This window comes from Pelophylax lessonae (assembly GCF_965119305.1).
Source record: "Pelophylax lessonae genome assembly, chromosome: 7".
NCBI classification, from domain to species: domain Eukaryota; kingdom Metazoa; phylum Chordata; class Amphibia; order Anura; family Ranidae; genus Pelophylax; species Pelophylax lessonae.
The window spans coordinates 174,306,541-174,324,948 of NC_138774.1; the positions used below are offsets into that span (position 1 = coordinate 174,306,541).

The 18,408-nt window shown below is 50.0% G+C and overlaps 2 protein-coding genes across 2 annotated transcripts in view; one reads left to right on the forward strand and one right to left on the reverse strand.

Annotated features, from left to right (window-relative positions):
- Window positions 1-18,408, reverse strand: part of ABCB7 (ATP binding cassette subfamily B member 7) — a 267,277-nt gene that overhangs the window by 229,148 nt on the left and 19,721 nt on the right. The gene's annotated exons all lie outside the window — the stretch shown is intronic.
- RPL7A (ribosomal protein L7a) overlaps window positions 1-18,408 on the forward strand; it is a 475,634-nt gene that overhangs the window by 92,294 nt on the left and 364,932 nt on the right. The window lies entirely within an intron of this gene.

The following is an 18,408-nucleotide window of genomic DNA, read 5'->3' on the forward strand; positions in this document are numbered from 1 at the left end:
TTTTTTAAGTGAGTGAATAAAAATAGTGATAAATATGTATAAAATGAAAAATATGTGAAAAATGCAAAATATTAATAAATGGAATGTGTATCACACATAGCCTCACAATTTAGAACCAGCCTGTATAAATCAAGATATACATCAACTTATGAGAAAGATTAAAAGGATTAAAAAGGTTGAAATCAGCTATTATATGTAACCCTTTCTTAGAAGGAGCCCTCAAAAGCAACTTCTAAGACTGAAAAGAAAAAGTGCCCCTCCTGCGCCATCAGGCTTTCCTCTAATTACTCCAAAACCCTATGCCCAGCATGCATCTCTGCAGTATTAAAAGCCGAGGAAGATTCGCCTTTTTCAAACATTTCTTCCCTCATTTAAAGACGAAGTACAAATTACCTTTTCATCTTTTAAGAAACTAATTGCGGATGTACAGATACCCAAGACCACTGCTCCGCCAGACCCACCCTCTTCACCTACCCCCTTAGCTTCATGTTCAGGGGAACAAATGGGAAGCAAGGAAGACCCCCTAGGGTTACGGACCCAGACTCTTCCCAGTCAGATTCTGGTCAGGAAGAGGGACTGGGAGAAGCCGTTAGATCTACCAGATATAGGCTCTCCATAGAGGAAGTAGATGACCTATTCAGGGCCATTTACGACACTTTGGAAATAAAGGAAGAGGAGGCCCTCTTATCTAGACACGATAAGATGTACCAGGGGCTGAACAAGAAGGAGGCCAAGGTATTCCCAGTACATCAAATCATGTCAGATTTGGTACTGAATGAATGGTCAGAACCAGAAAAGAAACCATTCTTTTCAGGTTCCTTAAAGAGAAGATTTCCCTTTGACGAGGACCCTGAGTCAGTTTGGAACCAGTCACCAAAGCTAGATGCCCCCCTGGCTAAGGTTTCCAAACATTCGGACTTAGCCTTTGAAGATATGGGACACCTAGGGGATCCCATGGATAAAAGAGGCGATGTTATCTTAAAGCGCTCTTGGGACACTGCTATGGCCAATTTAAAGGCTAGCATTAGCCACAACTTGCGTAGCAAGAAACTTAGAATTCTGGCTAAAGCAGCTGCAGGGACACCTGACAGCAGGTACCTCTAGGGAAGAGCTACTAAAATTCTTCCCTATGCTCTTTAAGGCAGTAGGCTTTATCTCTGATGCTTCAGGAGAAGCAGTAAAGCTGTCAGCCAGATCAGCGGCACTTTCTGTCTCAGCCAGAAGAGCACTATGGCTCAAGACCTGGTCTGGACACACAGCCTCAAAACTACGTATATGCAGCGTCCCTATTTCGGGAAAATTCCTTTTTGGTCCACAATTGGACGAAGCCCTGGAACGGACGGCAGATAGGAAGAAAACCTTCCCATTCAAGAAGAGGTCATTTCAGAGAAAAACTTTTCGTCCCTATAGGGGACAAGCCAGGGAGGAACGAGGTCAACCAGATAGGGGAAGACCAAAAAAGCGCTGGACAGGCCAGAAAGGGAAACCAAGGGCAAACGTGCTCTTTAACCCTCCTGGCCAAAATCCCAAAACTCAGTGATGCTGGATGCCAGGTGGGAGGGAGGTTGGAGAGATTCCTCCCCCAATGGCAGAAGTTAACCTCCAACAAATTTGTCAGGGGAGTCATCGGGAAGGGTTACGCCTTGGAATTCAGCAAGAAACCCCCCTCGGAAATGACGATTACCAAGCTACCCAGAGACCCGGCGAAGGCACAGGCCCTGCCACTACTTATAGGGGAAATGATAGACCAAAAGGTCCTAATTCCTGTACCAAGGCAAGAGGAGGGAAAAGGTTTCTACTCCCATGTATTCCTAGTGCAGAAGCCCTCAGGAAAATTCCGGTTAATATTGAACCTAAAACCTCTAAACAGCGCCATAAGGTACAAAAAGTTCCGCATGGAGTCAATTTACTCTGCAAGAAATTTACTTCAAAGAGATTGTTTTATGGCAACAATGGATCTAAAGGATGCCTATCTCCACATCCCCATAAGGGAGGGATCCCAAAAACATCTGCGCATAGCAATAAAAATTGGGGAAAAGATCCACCATTTTCAAAGCAGAGCTCTTCCGTTCGGACTCTCTTCAGCCCCAAGGATTTTTTCAAAGATCCTAGCAGAGGCTCTGGCTCCCCTAAGACTCAGGGCCATAACCATAATCCCTTATCTAGACGACCTACTGTTCATGGCTCCTACCAAGAAGAAACTGATCGAGGATATAGTAGTGGCTCAAGAATGGCTTACCCATCTAGGTTGGATAGTCAATGTCGAGAAGTCAAACCTCATATCCTCACAGGAGATATTGTTCCTGGGATATATAATCCGCTCCAGAGAACAAGTGTTGATGCTTCTAGAGGAGAAGATCAGGCGCATAGACCAAAGGACAGCAGAAATGCAAACCAACCTTCCAAACTCGATAAGAGAAATTATGTCGGTCCTAGGACTCATGACAGCCTCCATCAGAGACCACTTCAGTCTTTTCTCCTACAGAACCTCGGGAAGAGAGACCTAGATGACAAGGTTCTTCTCCCAGCAGGGGTAAAACAAGAGCTATGGTGGTGGAGAAACCAGAACAACCTAAACAAGGGACAGTCATGGACAGTTCAGATTTCACGCATCCTAAAAATGGATGCCAGCAGCTGGGGATGGGGAGCCCATTTAGGGAGTCATTGGACACAGGGAGTCTGGTCTTGTTCAGAGAGACACAATTCGTCTAACTTTAAGGAATTGAAGGCCGTGGCAAGATGTCATGGTCTTACCTTCTTGCTGTTCTCCTTCGTTTGACATGTGCTGGCGGCCATCTTGGTTTCTGGGTTTCTTGTAGCCTCCCACCCTGCGGCTCCTCCTTCCCACTGGGAGGAGCTGGATGCCTAGCTCATATATATAGGAGGTCTGTGGCTTCAGTTCCTTGCTTGGTCCTCCTGTGTTCACATGCTTCTAAGACTGCTGCTGCTTCTGGTTCCTGATCCTGGCTTCGTCTGACTACCCTGCTGGTTCCTGATCCTGGCTTCGTCTGACTACCCTGCTGGTTCTTGATCCTGGCTTCGTCTGACTACCCTGCTGGTTCCTGATCCCGGCTTCGTCTGACTACCCTCCTGGTTCCTGATCCCGGCTTCGTCTGACTACCCTCCTGGTTCCTGACCTCTGGCTTCGCAAGGACTCTGCTTCGGTTTCGCCATCTGTTTGGACTTTTGCTTTACAGCTTGATTTTCAATAAAGCCTTCTTATTTTCACTTATCTGTTGTTGTACGTCTGGTTCATGGTTCCGTGACATTAGGACCAAGCCATGAATTCTGACGGTACAGGGCCATCCTCGCTACTCACGCTGGTTGCCAGACTTGATCAGCAGGATTACCTGTTGGGTCAGTTCGCCGTGTCGTTGCAAACCCTGCTTGAACGCACGGCTCATTTCGCTCCCGTTGTCGCTCCTGGGCCCGCTCCTACTGCCGCTCCGGTTGTTGCGCCAGAGTCTACCCCGACACCTGTTGTTGCGCCTGCGGTGTTTCGGGGTATGACCGGTTCTGCCCCCCTTCCACAGCGCTTTGGGGGAGAGCCAACTCAGTGCCGAGGTTTCCTTAACCAGGTGGGCACTTATTTCGAGTTGCTGCCACATGCCTTTCCTACTGAGAGATCAAAGGTGGGCTTCTTAATTTCGCTGCTCTCGGACAAGGCCTTGGCCTGGGCCAGCCCTTTATGGGAGAACAACAATGCGGTGGTTGCCGAGTTTTCCGGTTTTGTTGCTTCTCTTCGGAGGGTATTCGATGTGCCGGCTCGTGCTGCCTCTGCTGCGAAGCTCCTTATGTCCATCAGGCAGGGTTCACGATCCGTAGCTGAATACGCCATTGAGTTTCGTACCCTGGCAGCAGAGGTGGGCTGGAATAATGAGGCTCTGGTCGCTGCTTTCTCTCATGGTCTCTCGGATGCCTTGAAGGATGAGGTTGCAGCTAAGGACCTACCAGTGGAGCTCGAGTCTCTTATTTCTTTCCTGATTTTGATTGACACCAGACTCAGGGAGAGACCTTCCTTTAAGGAGAGTCTGCGGAGGCCTCCTAACAGATTGGCGCCTACCTTTGCTGTCCCACCCGTGCCTCCCTCTCCTCCCACGCCTCCTGGGGATGACTTGGCTGGGGGTGAACCCATGCAGCTGGGGTTTGCTCGCCTGTCCGAGGGGGAGAGGGTACTCCGGAGACGCGAGGGCCGATGCATGTACTGTGGTCTCGGTGGGCATTTTCGGTTGGCATGTCCGAACCGTCCGGGAAACGCTCGCACCTGAGATCCTGTCGGGGGCAGATCTTGGGTGGAGTCTCCTCGTCCCCGGTTTCCCGTGTTGACAAACCACTGATCACTGTTGTCCTCTCCTGGGTCGGGGGCTCGGTGACGACCCAGGCGTTGGTGGACTCTGGTGCTGGTGGTTTGTTCATTGATAGTGTGTTCGGTGCCGCCAATTCCATTCCTCTGCAGGCTCGAGGTTCTCCACTGGCTCTTGAGGCGATAGACGGCAGACCCCTTCTGCCGCCACACGTGACTCATGAGACCCTTCCAGTGGGGATAGCCATTGGTGCCGTTCACAGAGAGTCGGTCTGCTTCCAGGTTATTTCGTCTCCACACTACTCGGTGGTCTTGGGGTACCCCTGGCTGCAGAAGCATAATCCGACTTTCGATTGGAGATCGGCCGAGATCCTCTCGTGGTCACCGCAGTGTGGGGCTAGTTGCATCCATGGGCCTGTCAAGTTGCTGTGTACTTCCTCGGACTCTCTGTTGCCTCCTGAATACGAGGAGTACCGGGATGTATTCGATAAGGTGCGCGTGGTTGCCCTACCTCCGCACCGCCCATACGATTGTGCCATCGAGTTACAACCTGGTGCCGTTCCTCCTCGTGGCAAAGTCTATCCACTGTCGGTAGCGGAGAATGAGGCCATGGAGGAGTACGTGAAGGAGGCGCTTTCACGCGGACACATTCGCAAATCCTCGTCCCCGGCAGGGGCTGGATTTTTCTTTGTGAAAAAGAAGGGCGGTGAGTTGAGGCCTTGCATCGATTACAGGGGTCTCAATCGCATCACGATCAAGAACGCTTACCCGATACCCTTGATTTCCGAGCTGTTCGATCGCCTTAAAGGGGCTACGGTCTTTACCAAACTCGACCTGAGGGCGGCATATAACCTCGTAAGGATCAAGGCGGGCGATGAGTGGAAGACCGCGTTTAACACCAGGACCGGTCATTATGAATCTTTGGTTATGCCCTTTGGGTTGTGCAATGCGCCCGCAGTCTTTCAGGAATTCATCAACGATGTTTTCCGTGACCTGTTGCAGCAGTGTGTGGTGGTCTATTTGGATGACATCTTGGTATATTCTGAATCCATGGAGACCCACATTCTGGATGTCAGACGAGTGTTGCAACGGTTACGAGAGAACAAGCTGTTCGGTAAGCTTGAGAAATGCGAATTTCACAGATCCCAGGTAACCTTCTTAGGTTACATCATTTCCGCTGAGGGGTTCTCCATGGATCCTGAGAAGGTTTCGGCTGTCTTACAGTGGCCCCAGCCCAGCGGTCTTCGCTCCCTGCAGCGCTTTTTGGGCTTCGCCAATTATTATCGGAAGTTCATCAGGGACTTTTCCATGCTAGCCAAGCCTCTCACGGATCTGACCAGGAAGGGCAGTAATTCCCAGGTCTGGCCGCTCGAGGCCATCCGAGCTTTTGAGGCTCTAAAGTCCGCCTTTGTGTCGGCTCCGATTCTGTCGCATCCCAACCCTGGGTTGCCCTTTGTCCTCGAGGTGGACGCGTCTGAGACGGGAGTAGGCGCCCTTCTGTCTCAGCGTAGAACACCAGAGGGTCCTCTGCTTCCTTGTGGGTTTTACTCCCGGAAACTGTCTTCCGCGGAATGCAACTATCAGATTGGTGACAGGGAGTTATTGGCCATCGTGCAGGCCCTTAAAGAATGGAGGCACTTGCTCGAGGGTTCGGTGGTTCCGGTCCTCATCCTGACGGACCACAAGAATCTGACCTACCTTTCTGAGGCCAAGAGATTGACACCACGTCAGGCCAGATGGGCTCTGTTCTTGTCACGTTTTAATTACGTGGTCTCCTACCTACCCGGTTCCAAGAACATCAGGGCGGATGCCTTATCACGGCAGTACTCCGACCTGTCCAGGGAGGAGTCAATTCCGACTTCGGTCATACCTCCGAATCAGATCCTGGCCGCCATTCGCACCAGCCTGACCTCTCCCCTGGGTGAGCAGATTTTGGCGGCTCAATCTGGTGCTCCCTCTGGGAGACCCAACGGCAGATGTTTTGTGCCTGAGGAGTTGCGCACTCGGTTGCTGCGAACCTACCATAACTCCAAGACCGCGGGGCATCCTGGAAAGAATCAGCTGTCCTGGGCTGTTTCACGTCTGTTCTGGTGGCCTTCCCTACGTTCCGACATCGCCGCATATGTAGCGGCATGCTCCGTTTGTGCCCAGAGTAAGTCCCCTCGGCACCTTCCGTTGGGCCTTCTGCAACCCATAGCCACCGGGGAGCGCCCATGGTCACACCTGGGGATGGATTTCATTGTGGACCTCCCTGCATCCCGAGGCCATACGGTCATTCTCATGATTGTGGATCGGTTTTCCAAAATGTGCCACTGTGTTCCTCTCAAGAAGTTACCCTCTGCACAGGAGTTGGCCACGATTTTTGCCAGGGAGGTCTTCCGGTTGCACGGTTTGCCCAAGGAGATTGTGTCGGATCGGGGGAGTCAGTTTGTGTCCAGGTTCTGGCGCGCCTTTTGCTCCCAGTTGGGGATTCATCTCTCCTTCTCCTCGGCCTACCACCCTCAGTCTAATGGGGCCGCAGAACGATCCAATCAGGCCTTGGAGCAATTCCTTCGTTGCTATGTCTCCGATCACCAAGACAATTGGGTTGACCTCCTGCCTTGGGCTGAGTTTGCCAGGAACACAGCGGTGAACTCTTCCTCTGGGACGTCTCCCTTCATGGCCAATTATGGGTTCCAACCTGCCGTGTTACCGGAGGTATTCTCTCCCCAGGATATTCCGGCTGTGGAGGATCACCTTTCCGTCCTACGTGCTTCTTGGGTTCTGATCCAGAAGTCCCTTGAGGTCTCTGCGCAGCGCCAGAGACTCCAGGCTGATCGCAGACGAGCGCCTGCTCCTTCCTACCAGGCCGGAGACCGTGTATGGTTGTCCACCCGCAACCTCAACCTTCGAGTGCCCACTCCCAAGCTGGCGCCTCGCTTTGTTGGTCCCTTCCGAGTGCTTCGCAGGGTAAACCCGGTAGCCTATGCCCTTGCGCTTCCTCCTGGCATGCGGATCTCCAACGTGTTTCATGTCTCCCTGTTGAAGCCACTGGTGTGTAATCGTTTCACTTCCTCGGTTCCTCGGCCTCGTCCGGTCCAAGTGGGCAATCGTGAGGAGTATGAGGTGAGCAATATCCTGGACTCACACCTGGTCCGCGGTCGGGTGCAGTTTTTGGTTCATTGGCGTGGTTATGGTCCAGAGGAGCGTTCCTGGGTTCCCTCCGCAGATGTCCATGCTCCTGCCTTGCTCCGAGCCTTCCACGCACGCTTCCCTCAGAAACAGTTCTTTACTCCGTGGAGGAGGGGCCCTTGAGGGGGAGGTACTGTCATGGTCTTACCTTCTTGCTGTTCTCCTTCGTTTGACATGTGCTGGCGGCCATCTTGGTTTCTGGGTTTCTTGTCGCCTCCCACCCTGCGGCTCCTCCTTCCCACTGGGAGGAGCTGGATGCCTAGCTCATATATATAGGAGGTCTGTGGCTTCAGTTCCTTGCTTGGTCCTCCTGGGTTCACATGCTTCTAAGACTGCTGCTGCTTCTGGTTCCTGATCCTGGCTTCGTCTGACTACCCTGCTGGTTCCTGATCCTGGCTTCGTCTGACTACCCTGCTGGTTCCTGATCCTGGCTTCGTCTGACTACCCTGCTGGTTCCTGATCCCGGCTTCGTCTGACTACCCTGCTGGTTCCTGATCCCGGCTTCGTCTGACTACCCTCCTGGTTCCTGACCTCTGGCTTCGCAAGGACTCGCTTTGCTTCGGTTTCGCCATCTGTTTGGACTTTTGCTTTACAGCTTGATTTTCAATAAAGCCTTCTTATTTTCACTTATCTGTTGTTGTACGTCTGGTTCATGGTTCCGTGACACAAGAGGAATCGCAGCCTTCCAGGAGCAACTCAAGGGCCAGCACGTACAAGTGAGGTCAGACAATATAACTTCCGTGGCATACCTAAACAAGCAGGGAGGGACCAGGAGTCCCACCTTGATGAATGTAGCACAGGAAATCTTTCACTGGGCAGAGCAAAATTTAGAGTCCCTCTCAGCTGTACACCCCAAGGGCACTCCGAACAATCTTGCGGATATTTTGAGCAGACAACTGATCTCGAAGGAGATTGGTCCTTAGACCCTGGAGCCTTCTCACAGATAACATCCAGATGGGGGTTTATCCAGAGATCGATTTATTTGCCAACAGAGAGAACACCAAGCTACCAGATATTTGCTCGCTCAATCCTCGAGATCAGCCGATGGCAGTAGATGCGTTTCAGACCGCATGGACTTTCAGGCTATGCTACGCCTTCCCCCCTCTTTTTCTAATCCCAAGAATCCTAGCAAAATTCAGGACAGAGCACACTGCTTTAATCCTGATCACCCCATTTTGGCCAAAAAGGGCCTGGTTCTCACTGCTACTATCCCTGATGGATCAACAACCCTGGATGTTAGCCCCCAATCGGGATCTGCTATCGCAGGGACCAGTGCTTCATCCCAGGCCAGCCATGCTAAACTTGGCAGCTTGGTATCTGAATCAGAGATCTTAAGATCTAAAGGGCTCTCTGACAAGGTAATCAAGACTTTGTTACAGAGCCGTAAGCCGGTCACAAGAGCTATTTACCAGAAAGTCTGGAGGAGGTTCAACTTGTGGCTAGCACAATCTAAAAAAAGAGGAGTCAGACTCACCTACAATTTTAGAATTTTTACAGGAGGGTATTGACAAGGGCCTGTCAAGTACTATTAAGGTACAGATTGCTGCCCTATCAGTTTATTTACAGTTTTCCTTACAACAGGATCCCCTCATTAGCAGATTCTGCAAAGCAGTCTCTAGACTTAGACCAGTACCTTGTCGTAAGTTTCCGACTTGGGACTTGTCTACCGTATTAAGGGCGCTCATTAACCACATCCATACCGGCGCATAGTAATATGACGCCGGCAGGATGGCTTTACCGTTCCGAGCGGCCGTCATATGACGTCCGCCCGTTCTAGCTGCTACTGCGCGCCCCCGAGGGTGCGCACCGCAGCGATCAGGGATGAGGCTTGTCCCTCGGACATAGCCAATCCCTGATCAAGGTAAACAGCCAATAGAAATTGGCTGTTTACCACGTGATCGGCTGTGTCAATCACAGCCGATCACATGAGCGGCTCAAGCGCGAGCCGCTCGTTCTCTCTGCAATGCGCGCCCCCGGGGCGCGCAGAGCAGCGATCGGGGACGAGGCTCGTCCCCCGTACAGAGCCAATCCCCGATCTTGGTAAATAGCCAATGAAATTGAGTATTGTGGAATTACTGTGCCCTGATCGCCCCCAGCAAATAAAGAGTACCTGTCACCTGCCCATCTGAGTACCTGTCACCTGCCCATCTGAGTACCCGAGTACCTGTCCCCTGGCCATCTGAGTACCCGAGTACCTGTCCCCTGGCCATCTGAGTACCCGAGTACCTGTCGCCTACCAATCAGAGTACCTGAGTACCTGTCGCTTACCCATCAGAGTACCCGAGTACCTGTCACCTACTCATCAGAGTACCCAAGTACCTTCCACCTGCTCATCAGAGTACCTGCCGCCTGAAGTACCCGAGTACTTGCCGCCTGCTCATCAGTACCAATCACTACCCATCAGTACTCATTAGTACTCATCAGTACTGATCACCAGTACCCATCAGTACAGTACTACTACTATCACCTGCCCATAAGAGTACCCGAGTACCTGTCACCTGCCTATCGGAGTACCTGCCACCTGCTCATCAGTACAAGAGTACCTGTCACCTGCCCAGCAAAGTACCTGAGTACCTGTCACCCTCCATACAGCTACCATGTCCAAGTCCAAAAGGGTTTTCACTGCCGAAGAGGCCTGTGAAATGATATCCATGATGAGTGACGGCAGCGGGGAGCTCTCACTTTCCGACGCGGAAACCCTTTCTGAATCCGGTTCCGAATTTGAGCCCTTTGAAGGCTTTACATCCGGCACTGAATCGGAGGAGGAAGAAGTTCGGCCTAAAAGACGCCGCACTGAAAACCAGGCAGACACCAACAACGCCAATGGCCAATCGGCAAACGCCAACGGTGCTGGACCCCAGGAGGAAATGCCCAGTACAAGCACTGGAATTTCACACCAGCCCCAAAGAAGAAGAGCCCAAATGCAGCTTCCGGATGCCTTGGCAAACCCTTTGTGGCTGCCTTCTAGCTCTGGGTCAGCTAAAATCCCCCCCTTCACAGCACAGCCAGGTTTGCAAGTCAACACCCAAAATTTTGCTCTAATTGATTTTTTTAATTTATTTTTCCCTGTGGAGTTCCTTCAAGCCATCGTCGACCAAACAAATCTTTTTGCCCAACAATTCATAGAGAACAACCCCACCTCATATCATTCCCGTCCTTTTGAATGGAGACCCCTAACAGTAGAAGAGTTCAAAGTGTTTTTGGGCCTTACAATCAATATGGGGGTTACAAAAAAAAAACGAGCTGCATTCTTATTGGTCCACCAAACCCATCCACCATATGCCACTTTATTCATCAGTCATGCCCAGGTCCCGCTATGAAATTATAATGCGCTTCCTGCATTTCAACGATAATTCCCAGTGCCCTCCCCGAGATGATCCCAATTATGATAAACTCTACAAAATTCGCCCCCTAATTGATTACTTTTCCAGACGGTTCCCCGAAGTCTATGTCCCTGACCAAAAGATCGCTGTGGACGAATCACTGGTCCACTTCACAGGCCGGCTGGCATTTAAGCAGTATATTCCCAGCAAGAGGGCTAGGTACGGCTTAAAACTAAACAAGCTCTGCGAAAGCCAAACTGGATACGTGTACGCCTTTCGCGTGTACGAAGGCAGAGACTCTGAGCTCCAGCCCCCTGAGTGCCCAACGTACATGGGAGTAAGTGGGAAGATTGTCTGGGACCTAGCCTTCCCATTGCTGCAAAAGGGGTACCATATTTATATGGACAACTATTACACCAGTTTGCCCCTTTTCCGCCACTTGTACCTGAAGAAAACCTTGGCCTGCGGTACAGTAAGAAAAAACCGGAAGGGCTTTCCGCAGAGTCTGGTCACCACTCCTTTACAAATCGGGGAATCCGCAAGCCTAAGAAACGAGGAAGTAATGGCTTTGAAGTGGAGGGATAGTAAGGACGTTTACCTCATGTCCACCATCCACGATGACACCTCAGTGGAAATTAGAAGACGACGCGGTCCAGTTCAAAGTCCCTTTCAAAAGCCTGCTTGCATCCTCGAGTACAATAAGTACATGGGGGGGGGTGGACTTAAATGATCAAATGCTGCAGCCCTATCTCCCGACACGAAAGACCCTCTTTTGGTACAAAAAAGTTGCAGTGTACTTTTTCCATTTGGCCACGTACAATGCCTTTGTCACCTATAAAAAGTCCACAACACCACCAATCCCCTTCCTCCAGTTTATTGAAGACATTGCCACTGCCCTCATTTACCAGCAAGGATCCCCCCCAGAAATCATTTGTTCGGATTGTGTCAGCAGACTTCATGAGCGCCATTTCCCTTTCCATATCCCACCTTCAGAAACCGGAAGAAGACGCCAAAAAAAGTGTCGGGTGTATAGCAAAAGAGGAATTAGGAAAGACACCAGTTTCCATTGTCCCGATTGTCCCTCCCAACCTGGCCTTTGCATTGGAGAATGCTTCAAAATATATCACACTGCCCTAAACTTTTAGCCCATATTTCAGTCAGACTGCCATTTTCCCTTTTTCAATGTTTGTGCTGAATATTTTTCTGCTGCCTCAACCAACCAGATCACTGCCTTCCATGTGAACCGACCCTGGCCTGTATATCAACTATAAAAATCAAAAAACGTGCTGCGCCAGAAGTGCACAAAAATAATTAGTGATTACATGAATCAACAAGTGTTATCAACAAAATATGGTGTCCATCATATGTGCTCTGATGAAACATAAATGTTCATATAAAGTGCTCCAAAGTAATGATTAGTATATCCAGGTGATGACAGGACAGCCTCAATCCCTTGTGAATCAAGCAGGAACCACCAGTGTGTGAACTCCCTCCACCAGTAAGATTGGCCTCTCACCTTGATACCAGACCCAAACGGGCCAGCATGAGCATATCAGGGGATAAACAGACTATCACAGGTAACCTCTCCAGCCTTCACCTCCGGGGGTCGCCAGGACATAAAATAAAGATAAAGCAAAGATCTAGTGCTCTCTGAATGTAAATAATGAGCTTTTATTGAGCATAAAGGGGTAACTCACATTTGTTGGGCACTCAGCCGTGCCTGCTATTATGGCATTCAGTGTTGGAGAGTAGCACCCGAGCGATCGGCGTCAGGCACGCAGGCTCCGCCTCCCTATACACGTTACGCCTGAAGCGTGGGCTACGTTTGGCTTCTTCGGTAGGAAGAAGCCAAACGGAGCCCACGCTCCAGGCGTAACGCGTATAGGGAGGCGGAGCCTGCGTGCCTGACGCCGATCGCTCGGGTGCTACTCTCCAACACTGAATGCCATAATAGCAGGCACGGCTGAGTGCCCAACAAATGTGAGTTACCCCTTTATGCTCAATAAAAGCTCATTATTTACATTCAGAGAGCACTAGATCTTTGCTTTATCTTTATTTTATGTCCTGGCGACCCCCTGGATGTGAAGGCTGGAGAGGTTACCTGTGATAGTCTGTTTATCCCCTGATATGCTCATGCTGGCCCGTTTGGGTCTGGTATCAAGGTGAGAGGCCAATCTTACTGGTGGAGGGAGTTCACACACTGGTGGTTCCTGCTTGATTCACAAGGGATTGAGGCTGTCCTGTCATCACCTGGATATACTAATCATTACTTTGGAGCACTTTATATGAACATTTATGTTTCATCAGAGCACATATGATGGACACCATATTTTGTTGATAACACTTGTTGATTCATGTAATCACTAATTATTTTTGTGCACTTCTGGCGCAGCACGTTTTTTGATTTTTATGTTTTTGTTGTGAGGTGTGGACACAATTTGTGTATGCAGCCGGATTTATATATTGATTTATTCTAGCACATTTTATACACATTTGAATTTCACTTAGTCTTGCGCTGATAGTTTTTTCACTGTATATCAACTATGCCTCTGCCTGCCGTCTGCATTGTTTATCCGCCATGTTTCTGCCTTTCAAGTGAACTGACCCTGGACTGTTTATCGACTATGCCTCTGCCTGCCGTCTGCATTGTTTATCCACCATGTTTCTGCCTTTCAAGTGAACCGACCCTGGACTGTTTTTTGATTATGCCTTAGCCTACCGTCTATTTCTGCCATTTACCTGCACTGACCTCGGCCTGTTACGACCATGTTTTTGCCTGCTCCTTAGACTGATCCTTCGCCCTGCTACTGTAGTAGTGGGATTCAAAATGACACAGGGGTCTCACTTTTGTGAGGGGCTTCAGAATAGTGTTCTGATATGAGAAAACCAGTTTTTGGATTTCTCTGGGTTTGTAAACTCAGAACAGGGTCTGGAGTCCGGAGGCTTCAAAGCGATTTGGGTGGGAGAAGCCTCTACCCCTGTCCCCATTCTTTCCCGACCGAGGCCCTAAGCTTGATGGTCCTGCCTGCTGCCTGGACCAATACTTTGGCTGTGCTGATCATATCCCTGCCTGCACTGACCCGGAACCTTTTATGGAACATGTGCCTGTTGCCTGGACCAATACTTGGGCTGTACTGATCATATCTCTGCCTGCTGCCTGTACTAATTATGGACAGTATTCCTGCCTGCTGCATGGACAATCCTTTTTCTGCTGATGACCATATCCCTGCCTACTACTTGGACCAATGCTTTGGCTTGGCTGACAATATCTCTGCCTGTACTGACTATGGACAGTATTCCTGCCTGCTGCCTGGACAATCCTTTCACTGTCGCTGTCTACGTTCCTGCCTGCTGCCTGAACCACTGCACTGCTAAAACCACAGGTAATTTTTTTGTTTATCCTTTGCTCAGCAGAATGTATTTTGGTATGTATTATGCGATGTGTTAGGGGCCTTCAACAATGTGGTAGGTTGTCAGGAATTTATGTGTGTGATTTATGTCCCTAGCCACTTGCCAACCGGCCAATGTATTTATACGTCCTCCGTTTAAACCTGAATACCGGTGTTATGGCAGCAGATAGCTGCCATAACCCTGGTATTTTTTTAAACGGTGGACGGTTGGCATTCCGATAAGGGTAGTCCCAGCGGCGGATTCGCCGCGGGATCACCTTTCCGGGATGGCGGAAGAGGTGACCCCCCCCCCCTCCCGCCGCGTCCCGGTCCTTTTCCCCACTTACCGGACCTGCCGGCAGCGGGGAAAACAATCCGGTCCCGGATCCTCACAGACAGGCTTGCTTGCCCTCACTCAACTCTATGGTCTTGGAGGACCGGAGCTACGGCAAACATCGTTGCCTAGCAACCGATTTAAAGGTCCCTTTTTTTTTTTTTTTCATTTTATTTATTTATTTTTTTTCCTATCTTTTAGTGTACTTGTGAGATCTGAGGACTTTGTGACCCCAAATCTCACAAAAAAGAGGTCCTGTCGTGCCTCTATTACAAGGAATGTTTACATTCCTTGTAATAGAAATAAAAATGATCATTTTTTTTTTTTTTTAAACGGTGTAAAAATAAAAAATAAAATAAATAGTAAAAAAAAAAAAAATTAAAGCGCCCTGTCCCGGTTAGCTCGCGCGCAGAAGCGAACGCATACAGAAACCCCGCCCACCTATGTAAACGGTGTTCAAACCACACATGTGAGGTATCGCCGCGATCGTTAGAGCAATAATTTGAGCCCTAGACCTCCTCTGTAACTCTAAGATGGCAACCTGTAGAAATTTTTAAAATGTCGCCTATGGGGATTTTTAAGTACCAAAGTTTGTCGCCATTCCGTGAGCGTGCGCAATTGTGAAGCATGACATATTGGGTATCTATTTACTCGGCATAACATTATCTTTCACATTATGGAAAAAAATTGGGCTAACTTTACTGGTTTCTTATTTTTTAATTAAAAAAAGTGATTTTTTTCCAAAAAAATTGCGTTTGGAAGATCGCTGCGCAAATACGGTGTGATAAAAAAATATTGCAATAATCTCCATTTTATTCTCTAGGGTCTCTGCTAAAAAACAATATATAATATGTGGGGGTTCTAAGTAGTTTTCTAGCAAAAACAACTGATTTTAACTTGTAAACACCAAATGTCAAAAATAGGCCTAGGCAAGTGGCTAGGATGCATGATGGTGCTCCTTGGATGTTGGGCCCCTCTATATGGCTAGGCTGTGAAAAAGTCTCACACATGTGGTATTGCCATACTCAGGAGGAGTGGCAGAATGTATTTTGGGGTTTCATTTTTGTTGTGCACATTCTATGTGTTAGGAATATCCTATAAATTGACAACTTTGTATAAAAAAAAACGGAATTTTTGTAAAATCTTACCTGTAAAATTCCTTTCTCTGAGTCCTCCGACAGTCGCCGCCTCTTCATATTCGTCACATATGGGGTATTAGACTTTGCTCCGAAGGAGTAGCTAGGCAACAGAATATGTTAACAATAAAGCTTTAACATATCCCACCCTCAAGGGGTGGTCCCCTCAGTCAATACCCTCCTACTTCCTGCAACCATATCTCAGTTTTAGTGGAATAGCAGTAGAGTATACATTCAAACCCCAAAAGAGGGGCGGGGGCGGCGACTGTCGGAGGACTCAGAGAAAGGAATTTTACAGGTAAGATTTTACAAAAATTCCGTTTTCTCTTACGTCCTCCGACAGTCGCCGCCTCTTCATATTCGTCACATATGGGGACGTCCCAAAGCAGTGCAAACATGAGGGGTGGGAAACGCATCCGCGCCGAAAGGCAACGCAGTCTCCACATCAAAGAAAGGAACCTTACCAAAGGAAGGAAACCAGCTGGGCAACAGCGAAAATAAGTGCTCAACAGGAGCAACAACCCAGGAAAAGACAAAAAACCAGGGGATACAAAACTTATCCCAACAGCCAGGAGTCCCCAACAAGGGACCCTAGGGAACAGCCGCACTAAGAACCTTGCGGCCAAAGGAAGCATCCGCCGATGCCCGAACATCTACTTTGTAGAATTTTGTGAAAGTGTGTACGGTCGACCAAGTCGCCGCCTTACACACCTGGGCTACAGAAGCCCCATGACGACAGGCCCAAGACGTACTCAGAGATCTAGTAGAGTGTGCCTTCACAGGCACAGGGGGAACCTTCCCCTGCAAGGCATAGGCCTGTTCAATGGTCTGCCTGATCCATTTGGCGATGGTAGAGGCGGAAGCCGCCATGCCCTTCCGAGGACCCTCTGGAAGAACAAACAAGGAGTCCGTCTTTCGAAAAGACTCAGTCGATTTAAGGTAAACCCTAATCGCCCGAACAACATCCAGAGAATGCAATCTCACCTCCTTTGGATGTTTAGGCTTCGTGCACAACGAAGGCAAAACAATATCCTCGTTAAGATGGAATTCCGAAACTCGTTTCGGCAGAAAAGAAGGATTAGGTCGCAAGACCACCTTATCCAAATGAACAACCAGGTACGGAGACTTGCAGGACAAAGCCGCCAGTTCCGACACTCTGCGAGCCGAAGTGATCGCCACCAAAAAGGCGACCTTTTTGGACAACATAGACAACGAGATCTCCCTGATCTGTTCAAAAGGAGCACGTTGTAACACAGATAGGACTAGATTCAAGTCCCAAGGGGGCAAAGGATCCCTCCTAGGAGGAACCAGATGCCGCACACCCTGAATAAAAGTGCCAACCAAGGAGTTGGAAGCCACGGGACGTTGAAACAGAACGGCCAGCGCAGACACCTGACCCTTTATCGTAGCCAGCGCCAAACGCTGATCGACACCCGTCTGAAGGAAAGACAGCACACGGGAAACCGAGTACGTGCGGGGTGAAAACCCCCTGGACTCACACCAGGCAAAATAGGCCTTCCAAGTACGGTAATAAACCTTTCCCGAGGAAGACTTCCTCGCGTTGATCAAGGTATGAACAACCTCTGGAGAGAGACCCTTCTCCTTCAGGACCTCGGTCTCAACAGCCAGGCCGTCAAAGCCAGCGACTGTAAAGCAGGATGGTAAATCGGTCCTTGAGACAGTAGATCGTCCCGAAGAGGTAGACGCCAGGGTCTGGCGACTCAGATAGTCCGCCTGCCAGTTCTCCACTCCCGGAATGTGAACCGCCGTTATCGCCGGGACATGAGTCTCGGCCCAAGACAGAATGTCGGCCACTTCTCGAGCCGCTCGGGCACTCCTGGTGCCCCCTTGGTGGTTGATGTAGGCCACCGCCGTGGCATTGTCCGTCTGCACCCGAACCGGGCAGCCCTGCAGCCGGTCCGTCCAGCGATGAAGACAGAGCCTTATCGCACGCAATTCCAGAATGTTGATCGGGAGGGAAGACTCCCCCTCCGACCAGGTCCCCTGGGCGGACAGAACGCCCAGAACACCACCCCAGCCCGACAGGCTGGCATCCGTGGTGATTATCGTCCACGAGATCGGACGAAACGACTTGCCCCCGGACACCAACGGGGACTGGAGCCACCACAGAAGGTTTTCCCTGGTGCGATGACTCAACGAGATCTGAAGATCCAGAGATTGAGGTCGCCCGTCCCACTTGGACAAGATCTCCGCCTGGAGACCCCGCGTGTGAAACTGCGCGAAAGGAATCGCCTCGAAAGCCGAGACCATCAATCCCAGACATCTCATACACGTCCGCAGAGACGAGTTCGGAACGTCCCTGAGGGACCTGACTTCCTCCTGAAGAGTCCTGAGTTTGTCTTCCGGCAGGAAGACCTTCGCCTGCACCGAGTCCAGTATCATTCCCAGATAGGGAAGACGAACCGACGGACTCAGTGTCGACTTTGGAACATTTATCGTCCAACCGAACTCCTGCAGAGTTTGCATCGTGACAGACAGGTCCTTCTCCAGACCCTGACTGGTCGCAGACCGAATCAGAATGTCGTCCAGATACCCCAGGACAGAAATGCCCTGGGCTCTCAATAATGCCAGAACCGGTGCAAGCACCTTGGTGAAGACCCGCGGAGCCGAGGCGAGCCCAAAGGGCAACGCCACGAACTGGTAGTGATCCTCCGCAATGGCAAATCGAAGGTATCTCTGATGACCCTCGAATATGGGGATGTGAAGATACGCATCCTTCAAATCGATGGAG